The sequence below is a fragment of the Chelonoidis abingdonii genome, chromosome 4 (assembly GCF_003597395.2).
Source record: "Chelonoidis abingdonii isolate Lonesome George chromosome 4, CheloAbing_2.0, whole genome shotgun sequence".
NCBI lineage: Eukaryota > Metazoa > Chordata > Testudines > Testudinidae > Chelonoidis > Chelonoidis abingdonii.
In genome coordinates, this window is record NC_133772.1 from 32,705,975 (window position 1) to 32,714,229 (window position 8,255).

Consider the following 8,255-nt stretch of genomic DNA (forward strand, 5'->3'; position numbering starts at 1 on the left):
TGTGATCATAAGACTACTTATCTTGCTCCTAAGCGAGAATGCGCAATCAAAATCAAGTACATGATTAAGGGTGACGCCAAGGATTCAGATACGAATCTAATCGTGTATACCGTTGCTCTTCTTGGATAAGAGTAAGTATATCATAGTTCTCATTCAGGTGTACGTTCTACAGAGACCGGGGTTGTATACCAATTTTCTGTCATAGAAACGGAGGGTATGGTCTAGATGTGAAAAGACACACAAAAAGTATGGAGTCATAACAGTGGGACATGTATAAGGTGTGCTTATGCGACAATCCGCACTTAAGCACACTATTAGTTAATCATGTATATAGGTGGGCTTGTTGGAGAACAGTTCCATTGTTAATTGAGTAGCTACGCCATTATCCGCACCCAGGAAGGGAAGTAATCTGTCACATCATGTACAAAAATTACCTGGGTAAAGACAAATAATTCCTCTTTGTTATAATTTCCACCCAAAAAAGTTGAGGAAACTCAATCAAAGAGTCTACGTACGCTAGCGCCTGCCCTGGAATTACTGAAATTATTCGAAAGCACACGAGTCGCGATTTAGAATGGTAGCATACTCTTATCAACGGGATATTATCGAGGAGTGCTAGGGTATACCAAGGGTCACTATCTGCATCTGTCCTTCCCTTCTCGATTGTAATGGGCTAGCAAACAATCCTGTGTTGCACGCAGCGCTATATTTACCTGGGAACTGTGATTCCAGTAAGCGGACCAAGCAGCACATATGTACACATGTTAAGGGTAATTTTCAGAGCCAGCACCTTATCAAGGAAGACGATTGTATATATCACAAAATGTTAATACGCCACATGTCACATGCACGCCTTCAGAAATGACGACCGCGTACTTGCATAGCAGGTGAGGGAAGAAACGCGGCTACGGCAATAGCGGCTACGAAGCTGAGGTCGCAGTCGCGCTATCACATACGCGAACAACAACACAGAATTCTCCAAAGCGGAAGGGACCGCAGGAATAAGCGCAGTAGAGAGTGACGAGGGCAACTATGGCTCGTACGCAAAATTAAGGGGCGGACGTTGCTTAACGAGCTTCCTTGTTTTGCACAAAGTTTGAGAGACCAACTTCGCCGTTGCATCGGGGGCGTGACACCGAATAACTAAACCTGACATTGGGTTAACCGCATAGTGTTTGTCCAGCATTGGTCACCTAAATTCACGCAGCTTGGCTGCGAGCCGACAAAATCTTTAATGCGAAAAAGTGAACAATAAACATGCTCATTGGTAAGAAATAGGTGGTAATCTTGTTTGTCTCCACCTCTGCGGTAGACAATCACCCTGGAAGAGTATTACTACACATAATCGACTCCAAACAGTAAGTGATGAAAGATGCGATGTAACACTCGGCTAACAAATTGAGTGATAAGCGAGGTCACAGCTCTTTGGATGTGCGACCGAGATTGTCTATCACTATCGCTTACTTGGCTGGATGGTGAAAACGATAGATTTTAAAAGGAAATTATGTGGACAGTAGATGTATAACTCGTTGAAGAGACTGAGCTTGTTACCTTGCAAGAAAGCAAAGAGAGCATAGTCAACTTGGCATAAGACAGTCTGATCAGTAAGAGGGTGTTCGCAACACTACAGATGGAGCACAGCGCTTGCCAGGAGTCATTAGATGTTAGATCTTGGCGTCAGTATAGGCTGAAAGCGCACTTCTCATACCATCATCGACCACAGAGGCAAGATAGTAGATGCTGAGAACATCTCATATATAATCGCCAATACTCTTATCGGAGCCACAGAGAGCAACTTCAGCGGAGCACGGTGCAGTTAGTAACTGCATATAGTAGTACTTTTTTCAATTGATGGAGCTCGGCGAACACGTTGAGTGGTGTACACAAAGACAGGCCGAGGTTATGTGTTACACACCCACAGATTCACAACATGAGGAGTAGTACCTAGGAAGGGTTGGCTACTCAGAATGAACATCAACGTGATCCTCAAGAACTACTATTCAGGATAGATGGTCATCACTATTCTATAAGACACAACGCACATAACTAGTACAGTAGGAGTTGGAGATCGTCGCAAATAGAACCCGGTAGAGTATGAGGACACATGTGAGGTAAGCACCACGTTCCGTTACCTCCTTGATATTGCCATGCTGTAACACACTTACCAAGCCACCACTACACCAGGCAAGCCTTGTGACTCACCAGGATGTCCACGCTGAGCGTGTTCTCAATCGCACCATGCTCCGCACGCCAGCTCCGTGCACAGAGAATAAATAAGCGTAGAGCTGATAGATATAAGAAGTAGCATTTAGCTGATTAATATATGGCCGGACGCATGGTGCATCAGCGTTATCTGACATGCTAAGAGTACCACTGCGAGGCCAATACAGGTACACCCCTGTAGTAAATGTCCACATATTGCTGGAGCTGTGACAGAGGACACACCACGTAAATCTGCGATGTATGTAGATAGGAGGGAAGACATAGGATATATACCTGGTCGGTGAGGTGTGCAACGGCACTCGTAGGCACCAGAAGCACCATATAAGGACGCGACAGCATGATAGTACGCGCACGAATCGATCAAACCAGCCGGCGATTACACAGACATCAACGTCAAGCCGTCGTGAGCCGACACTCAAAGAGAGACTTGCGCTTGAACAACGAAGTTTCATCACCAGGCCAGGATACGATGTGATGTGTGTTTGTTTCCCGCTCGATGAACCCCCCCCTGAATTGAACATCATACCCTGTAAGAGACTAAACCCAGCTCATCCGCTACATTCGATTACAGCTTGCTTAGGCAAATCAAGTCACTATCATGTGTTCAAAAATCATGCTTCTTTATTAAAAATCATATAAAAGAGAGAGAACTCCGCCAAGGTATCCCCGCTGTGGTTTTGGAGGAGGACGTGTAGGTGAGGGAAGGAAAAGTGCCTAAAAATATTTTCAAGTAATGAACAGCCTTATTGGTTGGACTGTCCAGGGGGTGAGAAGTGGGCTGGTGCACGGTCTATCCCACCACGCGTGTCTAACTTCTGAGCGTTGATGAGGAATATGGAACATGGTGAGTGGTTGCAGGGTGGTGTACACAGGGGCATGTCAGCGGCACTCTGTCAACCTGCTGCTGTTCCTGAGCTCACCACGCGTCGGAGGTATGTCTAGTTGATCTATCGTCGACAGCCCATGCGTTCGCATCCCACCACCGCATACTTCCTGCCGTACACCAGTCGTGATCTTCCTGGCTGCCACCCTTCTGTTCGTCGAGGCGTGCCACCATCCTTGGATCCTCATGTCACTGGCACTTTCTGCTGTAATTTGTATCACATCCATTAGCCAACCATTCAGAATTTAGCTCTCATTGTGGGTGGGTTATTCTCTACCATGATTTCCTCCAGAACATACTTTTTCGTTCTCGTCGACGCGTCAGTTTATATTCTTCGCACTTTGCCTATAGCTGTAGATAGTCCATTTCAGGTATGGAGTAGTGGATCTGCTTGAAAAAGATTTGGTCGAGCTGCATGATGGCAAGGTTATAGTAATGAATTAGAATTCGGTGTAAAAAGAGATTTAAATGTTTAACAGAACAGATCGTTATAACTCCTTTCACAGTGAACAACAGCTATTCACCTTACATAGCACATGTGGTATTACCTCACTCTACAAGGTGTTCTCATGTTTGGCATCATTATATTGATATAGAATTCCGCTAGCTGGGCCTTTCTGGTCTGTCCTCGATAGACGAGCTCACAGACGCGGCAGACAGCAGAATATTCAGCTTTGCATTCAGCGGGCCCATTGGTAAGCAGTTGTTTGTTCAGAGCTTTCCTGCAGTATTGACCCTTCAGACTCACCGAGTCCGCTCCTTATCTGCCCAGTAGGGTAGTTACTTCCAAGCTAGAGCTCCCGTTCCAGTCTGCTTCCTTTCCTGTTAACGCATCCGCCGCAGAAAAACCTCCTCTCCATCCAATTGCGTCTAGGGCATGATCGCCTTACCCCTCCCCCACCGTGTGTGGCTGGTCTCATGGAAGTATTCATTTGCTAATCACCCCTTCTCTCCCCCACCTCATGTCTGGGTTAAGCAGGGAAGATCGCCGGCTTATGGCCAAAGCGGCAGCACACCAGCTGCGAGTGCCATTCCCCCCGTCCTGCTCTCCTTCACTTGCGGCACGCTGCACAGGAGGGATTTTCTTTTAAGCCAACAGTGCAACAGTCCCAGCAGGAGGCCTCCTGTCCTCTCTTATTAATTTCCCTGGAATTTCAGCCGAGTGTTACATGAAGCGATATCACTCTCCTGAGGATGGAAACAGCACAGATAAAGAATTTGGATGTTTTCGCTTGACTGCCCAGCATCACCGGGGTCCATACGCAGCTAGTCGTTTTGTCAATGCAATGAATACCAGTTATTACTTGCTACATGCATGGCGATGTCAAGTGTACTACTATGGTGAGGACGGAATAAGCTTGCCTTGCCCAGAGAATCTTCTGGATAAGGCTTCTTGGAGTACCTTCCAGGAGTTACTTCATGGAGGTCCCTGGAGATTCCGCTCCCCACCAGACATGTTAATAAAGTTTTCTAGAGTCCAAACTGTACTGGGCGCGCAATGGCAGCCCTAAGTCCTCAGGGCACAATCGAATTCATTAAAAAACGCTTGCTTTTAAACCATGTTTGTATATTACAGGTACACTCACTGGAGTTGCTGTGCCACTTGGCTTCATGTCTGGGTGTGGTCTTGGGTAAGGACTGGAGAGGGTAATTTCCGTCTGAGGTGAGACACAAAGCTCTGGCTGTGTGGGAGTAACGGAGTGCTGTGTGCTTTCTCAAAGCTCCTCCTCCTCCCACTTCACTGTCCGCAGAATCTTCAAGCTCATGGCTGAGATTACCACCCCACCTCGGAATCCTACGGACGGCGGTGTGTGTGTAATGGTGGCAGACCCCTAGAATTGCTGCAGCTCTGGGTAGAAGCAGCATGTTCGGCCCGGCCCAGACCTTCCTTTGTTCTTTGGTTTTCTGGTAAGGCTTGTCTGAGTCCTTTAACTTCACTCTGCACTACACTGAGTCCCTGGTGGGCCCTTCTCCAGCATAGCTTTGGAAATTTTTTCAAATGTTTTTTCATTTTGTCTTTGGAACGGAGTTCTGTTAGCACAGAATCCTCTCCTCATATAGGCGAACAGATCCATACCTCCCGTCAGTCCAACTGGACCTTTCGATTCTCAGGAGAACTGCATTGTTACCTATGCTGATGAGCTCTGCATGGTCACCTGTGCTGGTGAGCTCTCCACGCTGGGCAAACAGGAAATGAAATTCAAAAGTTCGCGGGGCTTTTCCTGTTTACCTGGCCAGTGCATCCGAGTTCAGATTGCTGTCCGGAGCAGTCACAGTGGTGCACTGTGGGATACCGCCCAGAGGCCAATACCGTCTATTTGTGGCGACACTAACCCTAATCCGATATGGTAATACCGATTTCAGCACTACTTCTCTCATCAGGGAGAAGTAAAGAAACCAGTTTAAAGAGCCCTTTATATCTATATAAAGGGCCTCGTTGTGTCGACGGGTGCAGCGTTAAATCGGTTTAACTCTGCTAAAATCGGTATAAACGCGTAGTGTAAACCAGGCCTTAGTTTGCATGTTTGTTTTATTTGTTCAGTAATCTGCTTTGATTTGTTTGGTATCACTTATAATCCCTTAAAATCTATCTTGTGTAGTTAATAAGCTTGTTTTTGTTTTCTCTAAAACCAGTTTGTGGAATTCATAACTGGGAGGCAAAAAGCTGTGCATATCTTCCTCCACACTGAGAGAGGAGGCGAATTTCAATAAGCTTACACTGTACAGTTCTCTGTTCAGTGCAAGACAATACATTTTTGGGTTTGCATCCCAGAGGGGGTGTGCACTTGAGTCTTGGGCAATTCCCTTTCTTAGTCTTCCCATCTAGAGCTGATTTCAGTGTCTGTGTCTTTCTGCAGCTGGGTATGTCCCTATCTGGGTATGTGCTGAAGGAAGCTTGGTGGCCTGGCTCAGCAAGACAGTGTAAGGGAGCACAGGCTGGTGGAATAGGTGGGCTCAGTGGTACCCCAGTACATCAGATGGCACTCCCCAGTATGGCAGGTTACCCGTCATAGGCATACCTGAGAATATTGGGCGGAGGCAGGGGGGTTATACTTTCTAGTGGATGACCCCTGAGTAAGTCTCTGCACTTCAGGCTTCCACTCATTGTTAAGGCTTTCTCCCTTCCTCATGAATATTGTGCAAAGTACAACATGCAGCTATAATCCCAGGAAAGTTTTGTTCTTCAGCTTCTAACCCAGCCCTAAAACATCACCCTCTTGCTTTCAGACAGCCAAATGAACACTGCACTGTGTGGAAGTAGAGAAAGAACTGACAGGGATTTGTAGGGGATTTCAATGCATGACAGTCTCTGTTAGCAAGAGTTAGGTTAGCTGTAACCCTACTAACGTGAGATTTGTAGAAGCGAGGATTGTGTGAGGCGAGTGGGAAAGAACTGTATGAGAAGTTGTTGCGACCTTGTGTCGATGATAAGGAATGTAAATTGGCATCTAAATAGAAGTTAGAAAAATAAGATATCAAGATGGCCTATGTATAAACAAAATGCAGCTGTTGCTTATTATTGTCTGTAACAAAAAGTATAAATGCTTGCTGTAATTGTTTACCTGTGGAGAGACCTGCCTAGGACTGGGGAAACCCTGTGTCCTAGGGTACTCCCTCCCTCTTTACAATTGTAAAGAGAAAATAAAGTATCTGACTCTGCTGCACCCAGCCAAAAAGTAAGAACTAAGTTTTTCTCCGACAATTGTCATTCTGCGACTACGGAGGTGATCGTTAAACAGTTCCTATCTTTTGTCCAAGTGGCCTGTAAATGACTTCATTGTCCAGGGAACAGAAGATAAGGCAGGTCCCCAGGATAACTGGAGCAATGTTCACGCCATTAATAATGAGTGGTCCTGGGGGCTGTTGTAATAATTGAGCCTACAAATTTACCCTACCTGTGTAAGCTTAACTGTAAGAAAAAATGGTTACTCGCTTTCTCATAACTGTTGTTCTTTGAGATGTGTTGTTCACGTCCATTCCAATCAGGAGTGCATGCTCTGTGTGTAGAACTGATGAATGAAATCGTTTTTAATTGTTCACTTTATCAATATAACTTCTGTTTACTGTTTGCCATCCACTACACTTGTCTATATTGTAACTTCTGTTCACTGTTTTCCATATTGAATTCAAACCCCATTTTAAAACACTCACTCCATGTTGTGAAAGATTCCTCTAACCTTCATTTTGAAAAACCTGCTGTACTCTTATTAGTTTAGTTTAGATGTGTGAATGAGGTATGTATGGATGATGGAATCAACCTCCAGCCTCAGCCTGTCCTGACGAAATAATGTTCAAACACCAATGGCTGAAGATGCAGACAAGAGCCCTAACAAAATAAGAAGAGTCCACCCTAAAAAGAAAAGGACAAAAGAACAACAGAAGGAAGATCAAAGCCAGGTTCGAGGCTGAAAGTCACACCTGCGATTGACGTGCGATCAGTCACCAAACCCAGAGGCAGTGTGACACAGCAAGACCTATACACTCTGGATTCAAGCCTACAAAAAGGATGGGTGAGATGGAAGACTTTGGAGGGTAACATTCTGCTGCCAACATGGAAGGGCATCGGTGCAGGCCCAACAGAGACCCAGCTTGTCCTTGTGCCGGGCTTTCCTGGCCAGTTCTCCACCACAAGCTATGAACCCAAGCTGCAAAATCAAACCTAGAGCTCAAACTATCTTCAGGACTGGAAACTATGCAGCAGCTGCTGCATAGTTACTAGCAGCTGCTGCATCTGATGGATGTGAATGTGTGTGTGTGTGTATAGGTATTAGGTATAATGCATGTGTGTAAAGATTAATGTATTAGTTATTGGTTGTAAATCAAATTGTTATCATAATAAATGTGGCATCTTTGTCTTGCCTCCTGAAAAGATCCTGTGTAGTTTTGTGTGTACAACATGTGTGCAAGATGGCTGGAAAGTTTTCCCTTAGTAAATCCTGTCGGGTCAGCTGTGGAGCCCCCTGAATTGTCACCTTCATGGTGCTCAATATGTGACCCTGCCGACCTGACTCCACTTCAGTTTCTTCTTGCCAGCTACACTGACAGAGGGGAAGGAGGATGGTTATTGGAATGGATGTGAACAACACATCTTGAAGAACAACAGTTATAAGAAGGTGAGTAACCATTTTTTCTCTTTGAGTGATTGTTC

General features: G+C 45.5%; 1 long non-coding RNA gene across 1 annotated transcript in view; it reads right to left on the reverse strand.

Moving 5' to 3' along the window:
• LOC142046743 (uncharacterized) overlaps positions 1 to 7,594 on the reverse strand; it is a 12,982-nt gene extending 5,388 nt beyond the window's left edge. The window contains exon 1 of the long non-coding RNA XR_012655741.1: positions 7,041 to 7,594. This is a non-coding gene — a long non-coding RNA (uncharacterized LOC142046743). The remainder of the gene's footprint in view (positions 1 to 7,040) is intronic.
• Between the last annotated feature and the right edge of the window lie 661 nt (positions 7,595 to 8,255).